The 25,662-nt window shown below is 43.0% G+C and overlaps 1 protein-coding gene across 4 annotated transcripts in view; it reads left to right on the top strand.

The window, feature by feature from the left end:
- ESYT2 (extended synaptotagmin 2) overlaps window positions 1-25,662 on the top strand; it is a 556,590-nt gene that overhangs the window by 171,868 nt on the left and 359,060 nt on the right. The window lies entirely within an intron of this gene.

The raw sequence follows: 25,662 nt of genomic DNA, 5'->3' as shown, positions 1-25,662 counted from the left end.
AAGGTCGTTCACCCCATAGCCAAATTTTGGACAGCATCAGGGGAGTTAACTAAGTTTTACAAATTATTGTGGAGTAATTTGAAGTATTTCCTAATATCTGTTTCTCTTCAGCGAATGCTCAGCTTCTTGCTCTCTGTGGTAAATAGCAAGAAGACTCCACATCCGGAAAGGTGGCAGGTAAGTGGTTTATTACAGCAGATAGAAAAGTAACAGGACCGTTTCCTCATCTGGCCAGGAAGTAACTGACACAGAATGGAATCACGAATGGTGAATCACGAATGGTGACACAGAGAGAATCATGTAAACAGTCTAGAAGGTTAGAGCCAGGGCAGGCAGGGAGAGGACAGAAAGGGATAAGCTATGTACAACACTCTCATGCCTCACTGAAGTAGAAATAAGAAACTTTGAGAATGTTTGTATAAGAATCGTGTATACCCAAGTCCTAAATTAGCAACACTTAATTTGTGCAAAGTGTGCCCTTATTTGTCCATGTTCAACAAGCTCGTTTTGGTAAAAATGCTGTATTTGTAAGAGCCGAGATATTTGGTGAATCCCTTTGTTTTGTATGTGGTTTTACTCTATTTATGCAAAGTCACAGACCACCTCACATGCTTTTTACTGAATCCTAATATTAGCTCCTGTCTTGGAAGAGATTGATAGCACTGCGTTTCTGTGATTGTTTTAAAAACAACAGTGTGTGTGGGTTCAGTAAGTTTACTTCTGCCATTTGAATGCGCATCTACATGGATGATTAAGCCACATATCATCTGCAAACATATAAACAAACTGCTATTTTGACCTTTGTTTCAGTAATCAGTTTACCGTGTCTATTAATTTTGGTCATATTTTATGAGTGAATAATTTGTGAATTAATCGATGGCCCATAAATGTCCTGCATGGATGGCAGAACATGCAACGTATTTTGGTCTGGTTGTTTACGTGGCAACAATACAACATGATCTGATTTTAGATGGCAATATAATAATAAAGTTGATTCTGCTTCCACTAGTCATGATTCTTTGACAATTGTTTGTGAATTAGGCTCTTCAACCTACACTGTGAATAATACCTGCAGCACCTGCCCCCATGTGGCGCTTTCTTACCTTAGCTGGACTCCAAGAGGTACAAATAAGATTTAAGTTCTTTTCTGTGAGAGCTGTGGTTAAATATGCAGTTTTCATTTATTTAGGCACTTTTAGTGTCCAGTTGATCTCTTAAGTATCAGACCCAGTGGCCCTCTAATTTAAAGTCTGATCCAGTCTTTCATTTAACCCAGTGCTCTACCTGGTCTTGTTGATAGTTCAGTCATTCAAATAACCACTTCATGCCCTCTGGAGGCACCTGCAATCCTTGAGCTCACCTTGGGTGCTGTTATTTCATATCTACCTCTAATCGACTTCCATGGACACGCATGACGGTATTTACCTCAACAACAAGGTGTAGCCTGTGGTTTTCTTCCTTGAGTAGCAGGATGAGGACCCCCATGACTTTGAAAGAAAGTCGAGCGCAGGTGGATTTCTGCTATTGTCGATTTACAGGTAAAACCCACCCAAAGCTCATCTGCACTGTTTCTTCTCTGGCCTTCCAATTAACAAAGTAACCTAGCTCCTTCCGGCTTTCAGCTCACAACCTCTTCTAACATTCGTCCTTCTGTCCACACTCACAACAGCCAGTAAGAATGTTCACACACTGAATCGACGGGCACTGTCGTGTCTGCATGCTTGATTGGGCGCGCTAAGCTTTGTTCATTGTGAATTGTGAGGGTGCCGACCTTAAGATTTCACCGGGTCCTCTGGGGACACAGTTATTTATTCCTATGTACCTGATTTTTTGTGGCTGGATTCCAGATCTTGCACTACTATTCTGGTGGTTCCCATGCTCTGAATATGTCTGAATCTGTTTGATTCAGATAGTACAAATTGGTTGTTGAAAATTTTGATTTTGTCCTGATTCTGACCTCATAAAGTATATAGGTCGAAACGTATTCGATGGTTGTCCTTGGCATATATTGATAAGGAAGCATTCACTGCAATCATTGTTCCTGTGACCTATCAGACTTGCTTTAACATTTTGTCCACTGCCATTGTTTTTTTAGTTTATACTATATATTGTGTTTTCACTGTTATTTATTGTGTAACTGTGTGAGCACCTCTTATGTATTGTTCAACTATTCCCTTTTTTTGTAAAATGGGGTCTTTAATAAAATAACATGTTTTTTGTAATAGCAAGTGAGTTTAATTGATTATGGGTACCTTTTCATGATTTCTTTAACCTTGTATGTTTTTCTGTGGCTTATAAATATATTGTTTCTTAATTTTCCTTGTAGTTTTGTATAATTGTAACAGTTTGTTGTTTTTTTTGTAATTATTCCTTCGAACCATTGTAACTGTTACAACACACTTTAAATCAAGCACAGGGTAGCAATGGCTATTGGGGAATTTCAATAATTAGATCACTAGATTTTGGGAGCTCTTTTGAAAGCCCTGAAGTGACTCAGTGTTGTATTCTCGTGGTATGTATTATATTGTTCTTTAATGTTCGAATTCTAATGATGTAAGGGAAGTTCTAAGGGGGACAGTTGGGCGGCTACAGAGCTGTAAGGATGGTATTGATGAGGCTCTGTACTTTGGAAATAAAGTGTTACCTAAGTATTTTGTGTTGAAGGCATCTCTACAATTTTTTACGACAAGCTATTCAAAGTTCAGTGGTAGACTAATTCGTGTTGAAGAACCTTTCTAATAAATAAGAACACAGGAATGCTAGAGCCACCGAAGAAAAGGGTCTGTGTGGCATCTTGTTGGAAACAATTGGATCCTGTTATGGAATTAGAAGAGCATCATAAGTCACACTGTACATTTTTAAGGTGGAGGCAAGTTAAGGCACGCGCCGCTTGTTGGCCCACCGTTACTGTGACTGTAGCATTATCGTTGCAGCTGCGCAAGCCTATGCTGAAGCTGCTTAGTTGCGAGCCAACCTCACGTACCTGCTGACGAGCCCCTTCCGATGTTTCATGGCCACGATCTGATGTCTCAAGCTTCTACAATGCTCAAGTACCAGCTACCATATCACCGTGCTGTTACAAGGTCACTGTGTGTGACACCACGTGGTCGCCATTTTGTTTTGGCATTTGTATCAGTTTTGCAATGTCGCACAAATTACTTGGGAGTGACAGATGTCGGGTGATTGTATAGGTGAAGAAGAGGATTCTTACAGCCGCAGCACATGGATTTATGTAAACATGCGCAGACGTAAATGTTTATGAAGATCGGTCACAGCATTTAATAGTGAACAATGGACATTGTAACTTTCACTGAACTAGCCCATTTTATTAAAAAATAATGAGTGCCCAGAATTTCAGCATCCGCCCGCCTCAACCTATCTGGGCATCGGGTTCTGAGCCTCCCTTGAGATGGGGTAAAAAGAAGGATTGTTTTATAAATTACATTGCTGCCATAAATGAATGTGAGGAAATTTCAGCAGAGCAAAAGACTTTTACTGCATTCTTTGGGCACATGGGATTAAACATGTACCCCAGATTATCAAAAATACCTGTTGTGGGTGATATTAATGTCTTTTTAGCTGCTGTCGAGAAATGAAATAAACATTTTGCTCCTAAAGCGTGTGTGTGTGGGCCTCACTAGATACACATTCTTTAAACGCAAGCAGACCAAAATAGAAACAGTAGACAAGTATGTTGCAGAACTACAAAAATGAGCTGCTGTTTGCAAATTTGGTATCCTGCAAGAAGGCCTCATTAGGGATCAGGTCGTAGTGCATGCTTGCAATCCCGCAATACAAGAGAGAATTTCGATACATGGAGACTCGTCACTTGAGACCATATTAGCAATAGTACAGAAAGCAAAAATAATGAGGGAGAGATGGCGGTGGCATTGAAACAAGAAGCGAAAGACACCATTTCAGTAACAGGATTTTCAAAAGGGATAGTCCCAAGCTTATCCTGTGATAAGCGTGGCTCAAATCCACCCGAGTGACTTACCGCACTCACCTATAGTCGCTATATAGGAAGTCAGCCGGACAGTGGAGAAGAATAAACAAAAGTCTTTATTAGGCCAAACAACACTCATATGAGAGGGCCCTGTCCGACCTCACTCCTAGGAGTGCGAACGAGAGGACTGACTCTCTGCATCACAGCAATACATTATAATGCAATACAGTAACGAGGGGTACGCCCCTTGTGGAAAGTTACCGAGCCCCAGACCATGGAACAATGCTCTCATAGAGCAGGCATCTGCACCTGCGAGGGATACATTATTATCTCTACTCAAGGCCATGGAGCTAGGCTTCGGCGTCTCTGGGCATGAGAACATTACTGATAAAGAGACTTGTTAGTTTCGGCCACAGCAAGCTAAGAAATGAAAACTGCTGTCTTAGTACATTTCTGTATTCCTGCGGGAGGGGCATATGAGCGAGCAGGGTCCGCAGGCACAGAGGGTTACACAAAATGGTGGCACACAGGCTAAGCTAAGAAACTAATATGGTCACACATACATTTGAATATACGTAAGGAGCAAGTGGAATAATTCAGTATAAGTGCATATACGAACGTCATCAGTTAGCCATATGATGCTAACTCATACATCAGCAATAGGTAATTAGGGTGTCGAAAAGTGAACTCTATCAGACCCTCCTTTTAGCATCATTGGCTAACTATGGCCTCATTTATTTGCCAAAAGGTAGTGCCGACATCCATACTAGGGGCAGGACTTTATTTCTTTAATCTAGAACATCTTCTGCAATGAACATCAACCAACTTGCATCAGCAGGAATTTCAGTAATCATAGAAGTAGTATATTGACCAGGTAACTTCTTTTTCGGGGTAACTTCTTTTTCGCGGCACACATCGAACAACATGGAGGGAGGCAGTATATGCAAAGGCAGCATGTTAGAATTACACTCACCACACCAACCAGACCCATCAATATTTTCCAACCCCAGGAAGAGAAGGCACCCCAAAGCCACCCCTGTAGGGACCATGTCCCGTTATCCTGATGCAGTTCAGTCGCTAATCTATGCAATTTTTGTACAGCCAAGTTAACAGTCGGGGCTGAGTCAGGTATATTAACACAGCAAGACGTCCCGATGACGCGACAGGCCCCGCCCCTATCAGCTAGTATGACGTCAAGCACCATCCTGTTCTGGATCGTGAATAATCTCATAGCCTGAATCTCAACAGATATGTTAGTCGTAATGTCAGCCTCAGTTAGAACCACCTTTTCCATTACCCTAGACAGTCGTCTAATAGCTCTACTGTTAAATATCGGACCCCAGAAAGGTAGCAAACCCTTAGAAAAATCAGTCCATTGCTGGTACGAGGTGTCCGTCTGATCAACGTCATCTACCTGAAGTTCCCTCCTTTTGCGCTGCTCTAGCGGCTGCTCCTGAGGACTGGGGAATCGACGATGTGTTTTGTGGTGATCAGAGGGAGCCACATACACAGGGGGAATCATGTAGGCTAGGTAGCACACCCCACCCCAACCCTCAGGCAACCATAAGTATCCATTATCGCCGCAGATGAAATAGATACTGGGTGGGGCAATCAAAGAGGGGCTAAGAGGCAGGCGTATTGAAGCAGTCACATTACAAGAGCTATTACCAACTTGTATGGGACCCCTTCCCTCCATACAGAAAAATGGAGAAGGACCCACCACAGCCAGGGGTATCAGGGACTTAGAACTGTCGTTACTCTTTGGAGGGTGTCTGTAAGACAGAGTGGCATTCAATTTCAGGAAACTATCCCTAAGTCTGTCAGTATCATTTGGTATCAGAAATCGACCCAGCCTTTTCTCACACGTCTCTACAAAAGTCTGGTCAAAACGTCCATCAGTATATATTCGCCCGAGAGAAGATGGAGGCAGAGGGCGTACTCGCATTGTCATTGTCCACCCCCTATTCTGCAGTCGGGGAGTCAGAGAATCTGGCTGTTGGAAATATTTAACGAGACCTATAAGAGTATACCACCCCACACAACTATTTACCGGTGTCAAAGGGAGAGCAAGGAATCTATCTTTCTTATAGGCAGCAGAAGGCAAAAGCCCACAAACCCAGCAATCTGTCATGTTGGTAGTGGCGTGTGCATGATGCAAAGTCTTAATAAAAACATTATCTCTGTAATTTTTCCGCAACATTCTTTCACCATAATCAACAGTAATCATATTGTGTTCAGGAACAGCAGTGGGTGTGGGTGCAAACACATGAACAGGGTAAGCCTTATCCAGGAAAAATAATATTCCAAGAGTCACTATAAAAGCAATCAGAACAATGACGATGACCACTATCTTTCCTTTTCGGGGAAGGGCCAACCAGGGGGAATCAGGCACAGGTCTCGGAGGAGCCGCAAAAGGCTGCTCCTCATCAGGAATGGGACGCCCAAAGGGATACATTCTGAATAATCTGTCAAAAATATCAAAAAATCAAGAAAAATCACACTACTACTAGAAAAATAGTCCCAGACAATCCTCAACCGGCCAGAGGGGTTCTTCAACCCTTAAAAAGGGATCTTCTCCCTGTGTCCTTCAAAGCCTCACAGGCAGGCTTTTACCGTCCATACCTTGTTCCAACGATGCTGTTCAACAATTTGGAAACAAGGGAAGCACTTAATTCGGGCCCCGCACCACTCTATAGTCTCAAAGAACACAATCTTCGGCTAAACACCAGGGCTCTTATAAGTCCATCCCTACCACTAAATCTTCTTATTCAGAAAATCCACTAAGCCCTTCTTCCGGTGTCTAGTCCATCATTTTCAGCACTGTTACTTGTTATTTCTTTTTCGGGGCCTCAAATTGTAGCGAGTGCTCCCTGGCACTTCGGGATCAGCGAACAAAACAGGTGTATCTGTGGCAGACGCTGGACTTTCTGATGTCTCTTCACTAGTAGCAAGGGGAGTGGTAGAGCTCACTGAATTCTCTATTCCGCTACGCTCTTCTCCAATCAGTGAAGCATCCGAGAAAGGAGCATACCTCGGTATAGACTCATGCTCTTCGCCAGCGATGCCATCCTGTACCCATTTGTCATAGGGCAACGGGAGCGGGACTCTCTTCACATGTGAGGCGTGAGTCCACGCCTTCCTGCCGTCGATCCGAAGTGCTGTGCGCGTGGTGAGGAGCACCTGGCGCGGCTCTGACCACCTTGGCTCCAAGCAAGACTTCCGCTGATATCTTCGCACCACAACCCAGTCCCCTGGGTGGATGGAATGTCCAGGCCCCTCCGGCAACGGCTTCAGAGTGTCTGCTACCTGCTGATGGATAGAACGGAGATCTTTAGTCAAAGCATACAGATAATCTGTCAACAAAGGATATGGCACTTCAGAAAAACATTTAGGCCTGGGCACTCCCCAAATATTGGCCGGACGGCCGAATACCACTTCGTGGGGGGAGACGCCCATTTTTGCATTTACAGTGACTCTCGTTGAAAGCAAAGCTAAGGGAAGTGCGTCTGGCCAACGGAGACCTGTACTCTCACATATTTTGGCCATCTTTAGCTTGAGCGTGCCGTTAAACCGCTCCACCAGTCCTGCTGCCTGGGGATGTAAGGCTGAGTGGAATTTCTGGGAAATGTGCAAACCTTTACATATTTGTTTCACTAATTCAGCATTAAAGGACGTACCATTATCACTCCAGATCACCCTAGGTAATCCGAAACGGGAGAAATACTCTTTTATCAACATTTTTGCAGTAGAAATGGCTGTGCAATCTTTCGTAGCGTACGCCTCCACCCACCTACTAAAGGCACATACGACTACAAGGACGTACTTCAAGTTATTGACCCTTTCCATTTCGATGTAATCCATCTGGATCACCTCGAAAGGGAAAGAAGGGGGTGCAAAATTTCCAGTTGGGACAGGAGTACCTTTTCCAGGATTGTGTCTCAAACACACCATGCACTGACGAACCAAATTAGTGGCCATTTTAGAGATGTTTTTATTACTCCACACCGGGTCTAACAGCTTACAGATGCCCTTGGCGCTCACATGGGCAGGCCCATGCGCCATCGTCACTACTGGAAGAACATACGCATTCGGTAGCAACCATCGTCTCTTGTCTGTCGCATCTGTCCAACATTCATCCGCATCCAGTCGTCCCTGCCCATCCTTCCATGCTCTCAATTCCTCGTCTGTCGCTTTTCCCTGTATGTTCTTGACACTCTGTACAGTGTCTGCGAACATATGAACATCTGGGACCCATCTAGCTGGCCCTGCCACAAACATCCGTGGTAATTTTTCTCTAGCAGTTTCCTTTGCTGTCTCATCAGCAAAAGCATTGCCTCTTCCCACATCATCCACTATCGTCTTGTGTGCGCTACATTTTATCACAGCCAATCTTTTGGGTAGTGTCAGTGCCGTTAGCAGTCGTAATATCAGTGGACCATGTTGTATGCGTTGTCCGTGAGAAGTCATAAATCCCCGTTCTGCCCAAAGTCGCCCATAATTATGAGCCACGCCAAAGGCGTATTGGCTGTCAGTATAAATGTTCACATCCAACCCCTCACTCAATTCACATGCTCTCAGTAAGGCAATAATCTCCGCAGCCTGGGCAGAATTGTAAGGTATCCTAGAAGTCTCCACCACCGTCTGTAATGTTGTTATTGCATATGCTGCTGTCGATGTACCGTCTGGTAATTTAAAACAGGACCCATCCACATACAACTCCCCATCTGGTTCATCCAAGGGCCTGTCTGTCAGATCCACCCTCCCCTTTGTCTCTTCTTCAGTCCTGTACAAACAGTCATGTATGTCATCGTCTTTTGTATCTGTGTCTGTAGGGATAGGTAACAAGGTGGCGGGATTCAGTGTAGCACACCTTTTGATCGTGACATGGGGTGCAAAAAGAGTCATCTCGTAACCCGTAAGACGAGCACTAGTTAAGTGCTGCATCTGTGTCCTGTTCAGCAAAATGTCCACAGTATGCGGTACCATTACTGTGAGGTTTGATCCCAGTACGAGTCTCTGCTTCCCCCCAAAACACTGAGTTAAGACAGACAACGCGCAACCTTCCGCCTCATGCCCTAAAGAACAAAAGGCTTCTGGTAATCAGGTGTCCCAAGAACTGGCGCAGAACACACAGACGTTTTTAGTGACTCAAACGCTTCTTGACATGCAGGGGCCCAGGGTAGGGGCTCGCGCACTTCTTTGGTAGTCAGATACAATAGGGGTTTTGTTAGTAACGCATAGTTAGGTATCCACTGACGACAATACGATGTTATGCCCAAGAACGCGCGCACCTCTCGCTGCGTGTTAGGTACCTGCATGTTAGTGATCGCCTTTATGCGCTCTGGCGTCAATCTCCTCCCCACTTTCGAAAGGAGGTGACCGAGGTAGGTGACCTCCGTTCGACAGTATTGAAATTTTGGAAGGGACACTTTATGTCCTCTCGTAGCCAAATGATGGAGTAATTTCACAGTAGCATCCCGACAACCCTGTTCGTCATCCGGTGCTATTAGGATATCATCCACATACTGCAACATGACGTTGCCAGGTGGAAGTTCCAGCTCATCCAATTGTGCCTTCAACGCTTGACTATAGATGCTCGGACTCTCAGTGTACCCCTGAGGAATTCTTTTAAAGCGGAAGCTTCGGCCAGCCAATGAGAATCCGAAGAGATACCTGCTCTCTTCATGTACTGGTATACTGAAGAAAGCATTTTTCAAATCTAGGACAGAGAAATATTTAGCCGAAGGGGGGATCATTGTCAATATTGTTGTAATGTCCGAGACCACCGGGTACTGTGGCTCCACCACCCTATTTACATGTCGCAAATCAATCACAAATCTATAAACATCAGGGGTATTATCAGTAGCCTCAGGTGACCGTCTTTTGAGGATAGGTAAAATAGGGCTGTTGCATATGTTCGAATCAGTCTCTTCCACTACACCAGACCGTATTAAATCTTGTATTATTTGTAACAGGGCCTTCTCCCCCTCCCTAGGAATCCTGTACTGCGGAACTCGGGGCAATTTCGCTCCCACCTTCACTTTTATTGTCACCGGAGCAATATCCATTTTACCTACATCTGTATCATTGACAGCCCACAAGCTGTCGGGTATGCCTTGGAATTCAGGTGGTAATGGATCGTCTTTCGAAAAACACTGGAATGGGCGGGCAACGTTCGGGCCCAAAGTAAGGTACACGCCGTCTGGAGAACAATAGATGGTGGCGTGCAACCTTTTTAATAAATCTAGGCCCAACAAATTTTCCCCACAATTGGATGTCAATAGAAACGGTGAATCAACAGTAAAAGGGCCAATCGTCAACGTGAGAGGTTTAGAAATGGGGCTAATCACCGGAGTTCCTGCGAAACCCACAGAGATGTTATTCTTGCCAGACAGAGCCGCCCCTGGGACCCGAGAACGAGCCACAGAACTTTTCATTGCACCCGTATCCACTAGAAATTTTTGTTGAGACCCCAATAAGTCAGCTTCGACATAAGGTCCCCTCTGATCAACTTCCATAAGTACTGGTCCCATGCTCTGTCCTACGCTGTCCTAGTTGTGGGAAAACCCTGTCAAATCGTCCACTGAGTAATCATCGTTATAATACTGGCCTCCACCCCTTTGCGACTGCTGTCTGTCTGCACCATTGTCAAAGTAATTTCCTCCCGGTCTCCCGCCACCTTCTGACCGTGCAGCCTGTCTCCCAAAATCACCACCACCACGTCCTCTTCCTCGTCCGGGACCGGTGCCCGACTGAAGCAGTGGGCAATCCCGCCACCAATGCCCTTCCTGCTTACATTTCGCACACTGATTCGGTCCCGGCCTCTCCCTACTTTCACCTCTCCCAAAACCTCCCCCACGACTCGGCGCTGCACCTCTTCCCCTTCCTCTAGCCACTTGCTGTAACAAAACTCTCGTCTTCAAATCCTTAGCCTTCTTTTCCTGTTTGTCCTTACTTTCATTTTCCCTGTGTTCATAATACTGTGCCATACTGAGGATACCCGAAGGAGAGGACGTTGTCCACGTACTCTCCGACGCTTGCAATCTAGTGGATATTTCAGGCAATAAGTTCGTAACAAACCTATTAACAAAAAGCCGCAATCCGCCATCTTGTGACACATCCTGTCCACTGTAATCCATAAACGTCTCCTCAAACCTCGTAAAGAAATCCGAGACCGCTTCATCCTTTTTCTGCTTACAAGCCGTCAACTTGTCCCAATCTACCTTTTTCGGGGGAATGAGAGAGTGCATATACTTTATTATGCGCCCTGGCAAAGCTAATATTTCAGCCTTCGGCTTCTCTCCTGGCTTACGCTCCTTGTCCCAATCCTGCAACTCCTGCCATGTACCTCCCAGCTCCTCCGTATGATCCGTACCTTTCACTTGCCGCCACACATCAACCGGGACCAAAAGCCCGAAAAACAATTCAACATCAGCCAACGTCATCACAGTAGAAGACGCCGCTTCCGTAAGCTCTTTGTAATACGCAGTCGGGTTCTTTCTAGAATCCGGTAGCTGGGCCTTCAATGACAATACCTCACTTCTCTTCCATGGCGTATACACCCATTGCTCCTGGAAATGTGCATCGATCCTGTTCCTAGTAACAGCCTTCGTTACTGGGTCTAGCAACTCGGGGACCTCGGGGTGAAAAATAGGGTGCACCTCGCGCATTGGGTGGAGACCTGGGAAATGGGGTGTGCCGGCAGAGGGTAATTCATTCCTATATTGCAATAGTGCACGCAGACTACTCATCACTTCTTTCACCCCTGTGTTCGTTCTATATGCTCCAGCCTGTATGTCTCGTAAAACCGCCGGAGCCACACCTCCATACCCCTGCTCCCATAGCGGTATCAATACATTGGACATATGCCACATAGCGTGCTGCTGCATCAAAGGCTCAAAATCTTTCATAGTGGACCAAATATCCTCAAACGAATAAATATTGTTCCTGGCCCACTGACATGCCTGGTTGGCCACCATACTCTTTTCATCTAAACCAACCGTAGAACGCGTAAGCAACTTTCGTACCTGCGAGAGTAATCCGCTACCTGCGCCTCGACTCGGCGTTAGCATCTCCTGACTGGGGGTGGTACTGGCTGAAACACTAGGGAGTGCCAAAGAAAATTGGGAGGGTGCAGGTGAGGTGGTCTGGAGTAGGGAAACGAGGGGTGTCGAGGGCGAAGATTGTTGGGGAACACTGGTTGAAGGACCCGGAACTTCACTACTAGGGGCCGAAACTGGCAAGGAGGGATACAAGGGCTGTGGGGCATAAGGGGGAGGGGGTCGGGTGTTCAAAATGTCTTCCATCTCATCTGGGTCGTCTTCGCGCACTACATAACTCTTATTTTCTTTCAACCTGCAGAGCCTGTCTGCGCGCTCCAAACGCTGCTCATTCTCATTCTTAGTGTGTTCTCTCGCCTTCTGCGCCATAGTCTGAGTGGACTTTTTATAAGCCTCTTTCTCTTCTCTCATCTTACGCTTCCGAGCTTCTTTCTGCCACAATCTCAGGGAATCAAACATGCTCTGTCGGCTACGCCTAGCAAACAATTTATCCTGTAAATAATCCAATTTTTCTTCCTCAAAAGAACCCGTCAAAGGCCATTGCAAATCCACATTATCAGCAGTGTACCGATGCCATAAAGTACCAAACAAGATCGGGGGCAATCCATGCTTGACATACATATCAAAGCTTGGAGTGCCCTCAGGAGGGGCAGGTTGGCTTTTAGCCAGCCTAGTATCTGAGGGTCGACAACAACATCCAAAACATCGTAACTTGCTAAAACACGGCATCTTTACTTCGATGTAAAAGTAAGACCTTTCCACAGGCTACGTTACCTTGAATCACAAACTCGAGCTCGTTCACTCGCACATATAGACATACATCAGAAAACCACGCATACACATATACAATATCTCCAAACACGTGTTACCAAATGGGACAAGGCCCGTCGACCAAGTCCTGGGGAACCTGGACTCTACCGCAGACCGAACAGTACGCTAACTGTTCTGAGGACGGGGAACAGATCCGCCACCCGTGCGGCACTATGGATCACTGCGCACTTTACCACGGGAAACCCAGATCCCACCTCCACTGAACCACCACACTAGGAGTTCAGGGTGAGTACCGGAGTCTGCCCACAATGAGCCACGTCTTCACCACAGTACCACCCGGTCGGATCACTACAAACAATATATCTAGATATTCCCCCAACCTCGTCAAGTCTGTCAGAGCGCCTGCTCGCACTCTGAGTTCCCCGGAGCACACTAGCCCCAGGAGCACACCGGCTCCTCAAACCATTGGAGGCACTCTAGTCTCCCGGAACACTCCCGTTCCTGCAACAATCACAGGTGGACCACTCACCCTCCGTAGGCGGCACCGACCTCTACCGTTCTCCACCTTCGGCTGCCAGGACCAACACGGTCAGCTTCAAGTTCCGCCTTCTGGACCCCGGCGTAAGATCCGAACCGGGACCTCTCCCGATCAGCAGGATGGGGCAGCGCTGCGAGAACCAAGCTCGGCATCAGATGGGTACCCGGGCCCACCGTGCCGACCAGCGGGTCCCCGGTCTTCTGCTACCCACTTACGGGTGAGAAAGATCCTTATCGCGGGGTCCCTATTCGGGCGCCATCTGATAAGCGTGGCTCAAATCCACCCGAGTGACTTACCGCACTCACCTATAGTCGCTATATAGGAAGTCAGCCGGACAGTGGAGAAGAATAAACAAAAGTCTTTATTAGGCCAAACAACACTCATATGAGAGGGCCCTGTCCGACCTCACTCCTAGGAGTGCGAATGAGAGGACTGACTCTCTGCATCACAGCAATACATTATAATGCAATACAGTAACGAGGGGTACGCCCCTTGTGGAAAGTTACCGAGCCCCAGACCATGGAACAATGCTCTCATAGAGCAGGCATCTGCACCTGCGAGGGATACATTATTATCTCTACTCAAGGCCATGGAGCTAGGCTTCGGCGTGTCTGGGCATGAGAACATTACTGATAAAGAGACTTGTTAGTTTCGGCCACAGCAAGCTAAGAAATGAAAACTGCTGTCTTAGTACATTTCTGTATTCCTGCGGGAGGGGCATATGAGCGAGCAGGGTCCGCAGGCACAGAGGGTTACACAAAATGGTGGCACACAGGCTAAGCTAAGAAACTAATATGGTCACACATACATTTGAATATACGTAAGGAGCAAGTGGAATAATTCAGTATAAGTGCATATACGAACGTCATCAGTTAGCCATATGATGCTAACTCATACATCAGCAATAGGTAATTAGGGTGTCGAAAAGTGAACTCTATCACCTGAGCGAAGCAGGGACAAACCTAGAGAAAAATACAAGAGCAGGTGTTATAGATGCGATAACAGAGAATACTTTGCTTACAGCAAAAGTTGTCATGCACTAAACCAGAAGTGTAGTAATTGCAGAATCAAGGTTTACTTTGCGAAAGTATGTAAAAGGAAGAAATTTGTAAAGTGCGTGTATGAGTAGTCTGGGGATGCCAAAAGGAATGAATCAGATCAGGATTCTGATAGTGACAGACTTAATATGGTTATGGATGTAATAGAAAAGCTGAAAAATATAAATGATGAGTTGTGCAAGACAATTGATGCGTGTAGGATGACAATTGTTGGAGTTGCCGGATAAGCATTTTTGCCGAATCAGGTTCACCCTACACCATTGTCGATTAGAAGGTTTGGAAAGAGACGTCTGTAAACAAAATAGGGGAACATTTGCTAGAGTCCAGAATGTTACAGGGGGAAAAAAATGGATTACCTTGTTTCAGGTTTTTAACATTCAAATTTAAATATAGGATGTCACACTGCAAACTATATGTTGCAAAAAAAAGTCCTTCAGTGCTCGGCTGGTGGGATCAGGGCAATTTACACTTCATTCTGGATTCTAAAAGTAAGGAGCAAGTCTTTGCATCCCTACACTCTGGGCTTTTAATGGCGGGTATAAGCTTTCTGCTCCAACATTCCAATACTTGTCTTTCTTTTTCTCCCTTTTTAATATAGAACATTCTACCCTAAATGGGTGTGCTATGTTGTAATAACCTTATTGCCCTTCTGCCTTGGCCAATACAGGTAGTTAAAGCCCCTGTTTCTCAATATAGGCCCTCACCTGCAGCTCAGGCATATAACTCTGGTTTAGGGCATTTAATAACCCGTATAGCATCACCACAGCAGGCTATAAGGCTATAATAAACTTATGACATAGTTCAAAGCAATCTTGTACATGTTTTCCCCGGATATTTCATCACACAGGAAATTGTACTTCGGATATCGTCTCTTGTTCATCATGATCTGCCGCGTGTGCACTCTTGGTAAGGTTTCTGAAAGTTGGCCAGATTAAGTAACATTTAACTTAATCAAATAACTTTGTAAAGTACTCTTTGGTGATCTCTCAAGCACTCATGGACAGACTTCTGAAACTGGCCTGCATTCAAGCAAATGACCGACATCTGTTATTCTTTTACTGGCCAAAGTTGGTCTGTAGTTTCGAGCGCAACTAGCATAATGTATGACCTGGGGTAAATTAAAAATAAACTTTGCTGGAAGTTTCTCATGAAAAGATTAATTATCCCTGCTTTGCAGTGGCGAGAAAATCTAAACCTAAAAGTAAAAACAATTAATGCCAATACAAATTAAGCCTCGGGGAGGCTGCCCATGTGCTTTCTCCAAGCAAAAGATATTGGACTTAAAACAAAACAAAGTCCGCCTTAAAAATCGAACTTTCAAAGATTTTATGTTGCATCATTTTGTAAAGTATAAAACAATTTAAATACTTTTATACTTAGTTTTCTTCACCCTTTGCAACATTTTTCACCAATTGTATATCAATATATCCTATGTAATGTTGCTCATGAGTCGATTTTCTTTAAGTAATTTAAATTCTAATGTTTAATAAATCAAGGCAGTTGCCTCTATTAATTTATATACATAACCAAATTGATCCTTTGTGAGCTTTTATTTCTTTTTTTGTGCTCCGGATTTAGATAACTATAGCATAGTAACCATCCAGGACTGTAATTTCAATGAGGAATATCCAAATACTATCCATTCCAGAGTACTTTTTTTTATATATAAAGAAAAGCGGTATCTCCGTGTTGTTTATGTTTACTGTCAGAATTAATTGTTATAGATCAGTAGTGGCCCTTCCGAATTGCTCTTGGGTACAAACTCGATCTTTTCTTTTAACCATTTTCACTTACGCAACCCTCAGTGTTTCCCATACCTTTCAAATACAGTGGCAATAAGTGTTAAGCAGGTGACTGTTGTTGTGCAGGATTTTTAAAATGTGCATATTCATTCCTGAGGAATGTGCATAAATAGTTCGAATGTTGGGCTAATCCATTATTTGTGATATTGTCACTTTAATTTGCCCCACTGACAGGCACTTCAACTATTTTTGGGAAAGGGAATGGCACATGGGCATACACTGCTCACAACTGGTCCTCATTGTAATGCCTGTCCTCGCAGAGGTTGGTCTAACCTGCATCTTTTTTGGGGACTGTGTTGATCATGAGGAATATTTTGGGGAGTAACAGCTGGAAACGAATCTTTTTTATGACAAATTAGGGGAAATGAGAATCTGACCCTCTAAAAAGAGGGTCGCTTTAGAGCTACATGCATGCACTCCAAGACAAGGCCTCTGATATGGAGTGCAGTTTACATAGTTTATTTGAGGGGTCAAAACAAGTAAAATTTGTTCCTAAAGAATACTTCGGTAGGTGGAGATGACAGCCTTAATGAACTCGATTCCACATTCTTTCCTGAATTAAAGAATCCCTAACAAAATACTTTTACAATTTTTTTAATGTATCCTTTAATTTTAGAGGAGCCGGTAGACTTGTTTGGATCACACAGAGTTCTGCACTGAAAAATGAAATTAACTCTAGGAACGTAGGTTCACACAGCGGGGCTGCAAATAGTAGATCAGGTAATGTGTACTTCTCTTAACCAGACCTCTTAGAAACATCCCCTTCGATTTTGTAAGCATTCTAGTCTTCACTCCTGCAACTCCCTCCGTCTTGCCATTCATCAACGCTCTCTAGCCCACTTGTCTCGTGTTTGCTTCTCTCCTGCTGGTGGCTTTCGCCTTCTGCTTTTGTTGTCTAAGCTACTCTCAAAACAGTTGCTCAGCCCCCTGTTGGTTTTATCCATATGTCATCTCCTTCTGTCTTTGTTTTCACAACTGCATGGAAGGTATGTGTCATCCTTCTTTTTTGCCTCAAAGGAAGCCTTCCCACGCAAGGTAACCTGTGAAAACTGTGGCGGCTGGATCAGGCCCGCGGTAGCACAGGGACAGCAGCAGTTGGTGAGCTTTAATGCGGTCAGTGCTGACTTATTTCTTTCTTGCAACAGACTTTCACTTCACTTCTCCAGACTTCATGTGATTGGTCCAAACCTGGTTCAGGAAGTCTGAAGGCCCTGTCTCAGTTTTACTGAGAAGTGTGGCTCAATGATTAGAGCGGCAGACCCTGATGCAGAGGTCTGGCCTGGGACCAGGGTTCAATTCACCGCCTCGGCGGGTCTTGGGCTCAAAATTCCACAGACCTGATAATTCTCGCCTCGGTGCCTATTCTAATCATGGAGTCCCACTCTGCAACTCTGGGCAATAGCTTGCTTAATCTCCACAACGGCCCCCACAACGCTAAGGATGCCTGGCCTCAACCTTGAAGGTGCCCAGGAGTGGACGCCTCACAGGGACAGCCAGGATGGGTTTCACAGCGGTATTCGTACAAGCGCCTTGAGACCCTTGCGGGTGAGTAGTGCGCTATACAAGTATCAATTTACAATTTTATTTTTACTGTATCCTGATGAGACAAATATGCAAAAAAATCGAAGTGGCAATCATTTACATAGTGAGCGCTTATCCTGGACATCTGGTATAGCTCCTTCCCTTGTGGACCTTTGTTCGATAAGCTGATCTGTATGACTTTAATGCTAGTGCCACTTAGGTAAAAGATTTACTGTCCTAGAAAAATACATCATGGTTTGTTTCTGTGAGCATATAGTATATTATCAGGAGTACCTTCTGAGTCGCTGTAGGGCTACTTTTGTGCAGTAAAATATTTCCGATACATTATTTGATAGGTTATATTCACAGCAATTAGTTAGGATCACACAGGCATGGACTGACGTATAACTGTTGCCCAATAGAATTTCTTGTAGGGTTCCTATCTTTCTCAAATACATAGTTAATATGTCAAAAGCAATCCTGCTAAAACAGTCTGCTTCCAAGAGAGGATGGATCTTTGAAGAGCACAGAGCTCCTGTAGTGAGCAGTGCTTAGTATTTTATAAAATGTATATGCATTTATTTATATGCATATAAACATATATAGAGGGGTAGTTGTGTGCATGTGCAGGGGTCAATGCTTTTCTTAGGAGATCGCGGTCAGTGCTGATGAATGCCAAGGCTGGCTGGTCTTGATTTCCACTCATTCCGTTCTTCAAACACCCTCCACTTCCTGTCTCTTTATCTCACCCTCACATGTTCCTTTTCATTGCTGCGTTCTTCTTTCACTCTTTTCTTATCTATCTCAACCTCCCTCTTTTATTCTTTGACCCAGGGCAAGACAGAGAATGGCAGCAAAGTCTGATGCTGTAACATTTGTCCCAGTCACCAAAGTCCTTGTTGGTTTCCACGGTCTGGAACCACCAGCACACATTAAGCACAGTACGTGTCCCACTATAATACCTTCCTGAATGTTAGTAAAGTGCTATGAACAAGTATGCAGCATACACAGAATAAAACATCTCATGGAGTGGTCCACAATCTAAATGTATCATTCATCATATTGATAGGAACTACCCAGTATTATTTCACATACAAAAGTATTCATTGGATGGGACTAAATGCAACATTCTGTGTTGAAGGCTCAGAGTGGCTCTGTCAGTCAGACTGCTTGGAAACATTAACTATTCTTGCCTGTGTTAAAAATCCACTGAGAGCATGAATCAGGGACATGGCATAGATAGACAGTTGGCTTCTTCCACTGTATGTGTTGGGTGAGATGGGGGATGGGTTCAAATAACCTTATCGCCAACATACTGTCAACTGGTAATAGCCGAAAATTGCTTTTTCCTTCATTAAGTGTCCTCACTTTAATTGAGCCGGGAATTGTTATGTTCATCGACTAATTGAGGAGACAGGCACATAATAGTTGTACTGATTGTAAACCACCCGGGGCTTTTGTGTACCAAAGATATTAGCTTCGCAATGGCCCTCATTTCCGACACACACTTTTGTAACTTCTCTTCTAATCTGTTACGCTTTCTGTTCAATTAAGCAATTTCCTGTGTGGTCTCAATCCCAGTGTAGGTGGTGTCACTCTCCCATTCCACATATGCAAGCTGTTTTCCTCATAATGTGTGCTCGCTCTTGTCGCCTGAACACTATTACCGTGGTGGTCTCTCACTCATTCTACAGTCAGGCTTAGTCATTGTGCTCTTGCCCATCTTCCATGTGCACTCTCTATAATTTCCTGAGTTATCACTCTTATCTCTTGCATATTTGCATTATTTTGCTGAATAGTTACTCATTCCTTTGCGCTTGTGGAGCTCAGGACTCAGAAATATGGCAGCCATATAGAGAAAATTACATTATAAAGGTCTATCGCAAACGTTGAAATTCTGCAAATTTCACAGTTTGCGATCACAATTTTGCTTGATACATCTGGCACTTGGTGTTTCTTTTGACGTTGTTATCAGGTAGTTCTCAGTGGGTCTTTCGCGCTCTATAGAGGCATTATTGGCTTGCTAATATATTTTTTGACGCTTCAACTTGAGTATGCTGACGCACTCTGTTCAGGAATTGGGACCTACTACCAAATTCCATATTGTTCAGACCCAAAATGTTGCTTCACCTAGGTATTTTCTTTCTAGGACAGCTTGGGGGGAAAGCACATAAAATATTCCAATTGTTCCTAAACTCTTCGTCTTATAAACGTCAGAGCTTTTGACTATGCCATTGCATATCTTTTAAAACTATTACTCTAATGACTGGCGGCCAGTGTGCCACTCATTACCAGTTAAGTTGACAGTGCACTGCGTGCAAATACAGGCCTTCAACCTCAGAACTTGACATTAGTGTTTCGCCCAAAAATAAAGAGCTTCCCACCAACGCAAAACGAGCAAAAATGGCTTTGGATGAAAATAGAAGAACTATTTTAAGAAAGCACTAATCTCGCACCACAATTGCGCGATGAAAAAGTTTAGTTTTTTTCCAGTGGCTTTTGATGTGGCCTTCAACTTCATTCTCGAAGTCAGCGTAACATTTCTCCCTGTCCCATTTGGTCTAGAGGAAAAGTCAAGGTTTGATTTTCAAAGTTCTACACCGTGTTAAATAATTTAGGTAAATGTAATGTTGGTGAACAAGTAAAAAGAATTAAAGTGAAAGAAGGTTTCATAAATAGTCTGTACATATTTTTAAAAAAAGTCTTTTGGAGAAGGGTATTGTGTTTATTTAAATTTAATTGAGTTTGGTAGGAGAAGCCCTATTTTAGTATTATTTAGACTCGCCCAGCCTGCCTTTGCCCTTGTTTTTGCTTTGCATAAGATATTACTTATCTAGGCGGAATAAAGGTCTGTAGTAAAAATCAAGGGAATGTTGTCTTTTTGGCATAGAAATGAACATAATTACTGAATGCTAATAGGATGTTATATGTGTTAAAAGCAAGAATAGAAATGATGATCCCTTTAGAACAAATATGCCACTTTAAACTGCATGCGTTTAGAACGCATGCCATTACAACGTGGTCATTACAACAACTGTGTTGTTATATCACAGAACATTACAACGCAAGCCATTACAACGACTTGCTGTAGGGGGCGCTGGATGTTGGAATAGTATGATTTACTATTCCAACTTCATCCTGTGCAACAGTAGGGAAGGAGTTGGCTTTAAAATCCAACACCTTATGCCCCCAACAGCAGGTTGTTGTAACGGCTTGCATTGTAATGGCATGCGATGTAACATTGGAATGCAATGTGTAAACATCGTTGTAAGCAATGTTTACCCTTTAGAACCAGTGAGAAAGCTGCGATAGTGTTATTTTGGATACCAGCAATTTCGTTATTGAAGAATGAATGGACCCACTTCTCAGTCTAACGTCCTTGGTTTCTCATGAAATGTACCATCTTAATGGGGTATTACAAGGAAATCACGAAAGAGGTCCTTTTGACTGTAAACAAATTATTGCAGCTGAGAAATTTAAGATTTTCTTCAAGCATTCAATGTTAGTGGCGGGACACCTGCTAGCATGAATGGTTGATTTCAGATTACAATTTTTTAGAATGGGAGTAACCCAACATTTCTTGAGGGCATATCTGGAATCAGGCCATCTATGACGTTTTCGCATCAGAATATATTTCAAAGAAAAATAGACTAATTAATTAGGGATAAGTAGTATGATTTGCCACCATGTGAAAAGTGACAAGTCACTATGCCCTGTACTGGTCAAATCTCTGCCTCGTTGAACTAATCCCATTCCCTAGAACAACTCAACAAGTTAAATTAGCCTTTCTGGACTAAGTCCTGTATGGATTTGGTGTTCGGCATTGACCTGTCTTTAGTGCCAAACTCTGTAATTTCATCCTTTAAAATTTACTACATATCCCATCAATATCATTTTGGGAAGTCCACAATGAAACCAAGACCAGGCTGTGTTAAAAACCCATTCCTCAACCACAAATATGTGTGCAGTTATTGGTAGAAAAGTCTTTAGTTAAGAAAATGCTGACCAGCTCTGCTGAGGTGGCCACATTTCCATAGGCATGGAAATCAGATCCAAAGAAGGATGGTCTCCCGCAGAAGATCACGGGTCCTAAGACTTTTTTGGAGGAGAGTACTAGTTTCTGCAAGAAGAATTTGAAATTGATAATAAAATGTTGTTTAAAGATCTTCCACTTAACATTGCAAATTGACATATTGTGAATTATGCCTATTGCAGGTCTTTACTTGCACGTTTCGCTGATTGTCCAGTCTGTATGAATACAGCAAAGCAACATATTGATGGAGGGAGTTCTTCAATTTTTCCCAGCCACTGGTGATTGCTCAGGCTGTACCTAAGTACACCGTTTCTTGGATAACCATGCCACTCTAGAACGAGACCTGCCTTATGCAAGTCGGTACTGACCCAGTTCCCCCTAGGACCAGTCCATCCTGAATTGTTGTGTGAGCCCACACACCCTCCCCCAACCACTAGAATGGGAACACAAACAATCGTAGTCCAGCTTTGGCCTATTTGGGCCTCTTCATTAGTGTGAAGCTTGGGAAAACTGAGAGCGTTACCCACACCTGGGCACAACCGTCACATCTTAGCTTTTTCTTTTACCATTCTGCTTTTTTATAGGTGAACCTTAAGTCCACCAAAGGTCTGGCTGCAAAAGGTTGCCTGTTTAAAAGCTGATTCCTGAGCCAGGTTGAAAGTATTTATTTCCGAAAGCTCCTGGCATACCAGGATTGCCTAAGGCCTTGAGTATCGACTCTCTGAAACCCACCTACACCGTCTTAAGTATTTTATCTCTACTGGCACGGACATGCCCTTTGCTGGTCTTAGCATGATGAGTATCCCAGTTTGCTTAAAACGCCTATGCAAAAGCACTGTCATAGGAGTCAGTAACTTTCTAAACCTTATACATCTTGGGATTGAGATACAGGCCCCATCAGTCCAAGGCTTGTGTTCACCTTTTGACATCACTTGACCACATACTCTAAAAGATCTACTTTGTACCACTAGCATTGTCTGTGCTTTTTTATGTAAATTAAAATACTGTAAAGGTGTAGTATTTTAAACACTGGACCATTCTGTCACGGTCAGAAGAAAGGCACTGGCTTGCCTGCACATGCCTAAAGCCCATACAGACAATGCCCTGGTAATAATGCAAAAGTAATAATACCAGTAAAACAAAATGAGGAACACAGGGTATTTTTCTCTGTCTCTCTCTTGCTTGTCAATGTAGTGTTCCATCTATGAATTAGTGGGATTAGCCTACTCTCAGTTCAGCTTGATGTATTAGTTGCGTATCTTTAATTAGATGTCTTTTAGAAATACATGTGCTACTTTATTTCACTTTTTGGTTAGCATTTTTTTATAGGGCAGCAGTTAATTGCTCTGTTGTATTTATCCTTCGATTTTCCTCCTTCTGGAACATCTTCATCAGTTTTAATATGTTCATTTGGCTTGACTTTATTGACCAGACTATGAAATCCCATAATGGAACATGGATGAATTTAGCTACATTGATCTCATGGAGCATTACACCAGTTCGATAACCCAGTTTCAAAAAATAAATATAGACACATGTGGAGGGAAACTATCTTCATTGCAGATTCATATAGGAAATATACTCACTGAAGATGCAGTAAATCTCCAAAAAGTTGGGATATATTTAAAGCTATTTTTCTCGAGACAGAGAGACGGTTCAGAATCTCACTTAATAGAATGTCAAAACTACACTTGATTGACAGTTGGAATTTTCATAGCGATTATAGTCATTAAGAACTCCACCACTATTTTGGTAAATATGCATAATTCCAAATGTCACACAAGAGAGAAAAGTTAATGAAGTTACTAAAAAAAAAAAAACACTTATGGGAAAGCATCGATGTTGGCGAGAGGAGGCCTGCTTGATCCTTGACCCACAGTCATGGCGCAGCAGCTTAAATACAAACAATAATCAGATAGACTAAAAAATGTTTACTAGTTGATCAAAGTGTATGGACTCCATAACACTTGGAATCTTCCTAAGCCGTTCGGATGTAATTTTACTTTCTTGTCACCACCACAACATTGGTACTCAAGAATTGATCATTTGAATTTAGTACTCTAGCCCAGAACATTGGATAGATGGGCATAGTAACATATTTTTGATTGTGCCGTAGTTTATTTCACAGTGAATTAGAGCATATGGAACAGCGACTCTACCACTTTTTGTCTATATGCTAGATATGTGATGGCTGAGGTTGAAACCAGCATATAAGACTGATAACATTAGTTTTGTGTTTAATCTTTGTACAATTTGGGACACTTTATCCTCCTACTCAAGATACATATCATTGCCATATTCGTCAAGGAAGCAGAAAGCTCAGCCAAGCACATTTCAGTGGCTTAAAGAAGGATTTCAATAGTTTTAAATCAGAGTGAAAACATTGGACATTGGTCTTACAAAAATAAACATAAATGACAATTATGAAAGCAGCAGAATTCACAACAAGGTAGGTAATATATATATGTATATAAAATGTCAAGTTACAGAATTGAAGACGTAGAGTTTAGGATGCTAATGTGTGATATTATGGACTAAAATGGGTCATTAATCACTAAAGCATCTGAAATAATTAATTTCCTCAGGACTTTCATTTGTTAGGAACTTGTGTAAAAAGAAAAAGTGTACTATAGAAAATGTATAAGCAAATCTCGATTCAGTAGGTTTCCCCAGATATTTGTACAATTCATCTTCAAATAGTTAAGAGGCCTGTTCTATTATAATATGCTAATATTTTAATTCAAATTTAACAGAAAGCGGCTAAACTTTTTGATAAAAATAATAATGACTCTTTTGAAGGTTATGAAGTACATTTGATTCTTTTCAGTTTGGTAAATCTTTGGTGTAGATGTTTCACTGACGAATTTTGCAGGCACCTCAACCTTTTGTTCTTCCACAAACGTTCCTCTAAGGAATTATTTAAACAACACCCTATAAGGATTTTCTGAGTTTTTAAAAGGTAAATATCCCCTATCTGGGACCTAAAAAAAGAAAATTACCCAGGTAATTTCGTATAGCCAAGTGTACTTCAGGGGGAAAAAAGCAATTTTGCTTTTTCTCCCATTAAGTAAAACAGGCGAGTAACACAGGCCCCGCAGTGCGGGGGTCCCAAGCTCCAGGGGGCCCCTCAGCACAGCACTTCAACCAGAGAGCTCCGGAGAGCTCCTGATAGAGTCCGGAGGGGGCCGCTCCACGTACTCTGCAGGGGTCCCCCTCAATTATCGTTACGCCACTGAAGTGAAAGCTTTGTTCCCTCTAACCAAAGCCGGTGATCATCATATTAGGATTCAATGACTTTCTAGGTTAATAATTAAGAGAGTTTTGAAAACCTCTACATTTTTAGAAGTTCCAAATTCTGGAGCTAAGTGTCATTCCTGCCAAACCCCTGTTTGCACTGGGTTTCATATTTTAGAGTTGTGCACACACTTACTTTTCCCCCTGACATATTTTGGCGAGTGAAATCTTCTAGGCCCGGCTTCTCAAATAAGGGTAGCTCTCCATTTACCTGTAAGTAGCTCTCCTGTGTGAAGCACAGCCTACTAAATTGGAAGCGTTTGCTTGTTTAAATCATAGAAGTATACCAAAATTAAAAGGTGTGTATTTGAGATGGAAGTGTGTGTATTTTCATATCTTATGATTTCCAAAACATTTTTAAAGCTGATATTTGACTATTGGCTTGTATGTACTACCCATGTAGAGGCATTCCAAATTGACAACAACTTTTTACATTACTGCTGGCAATGTTGTACTGAGGTGATCATTGTTGGTCATCTTGCATATGGTGGCCACCAATGTAATCTTGTCTGATGTCATTAAATAATATTACTAGCTGTGGATGATTTTCATTGAACAGACGGAGCTCCTATTACTGAAGAGGTTGGAGTACCCTGTTATAGAAATTGTGAAGGGGGACAGTGTGCATTAAAAAAAATA

The sequence above is a fragment of the Lissotriton vulgaris genome, chromosome 10 (assembly GCF_964263255.1).
Source record: "Lissotriton vulgaris chromosome 10, aLisVul1.2, whole genome shotgun sequence".
Classification (NCBI taxonomy): Eukaryota; Metazoa; Chordata; class Amphibia; order Caudata; family Salamandridae; genus Lissotriton; species Lissotriton vulgaris.
This window is presented reverse-complemented; position numbering and strand designations above follow the sequence as displayed.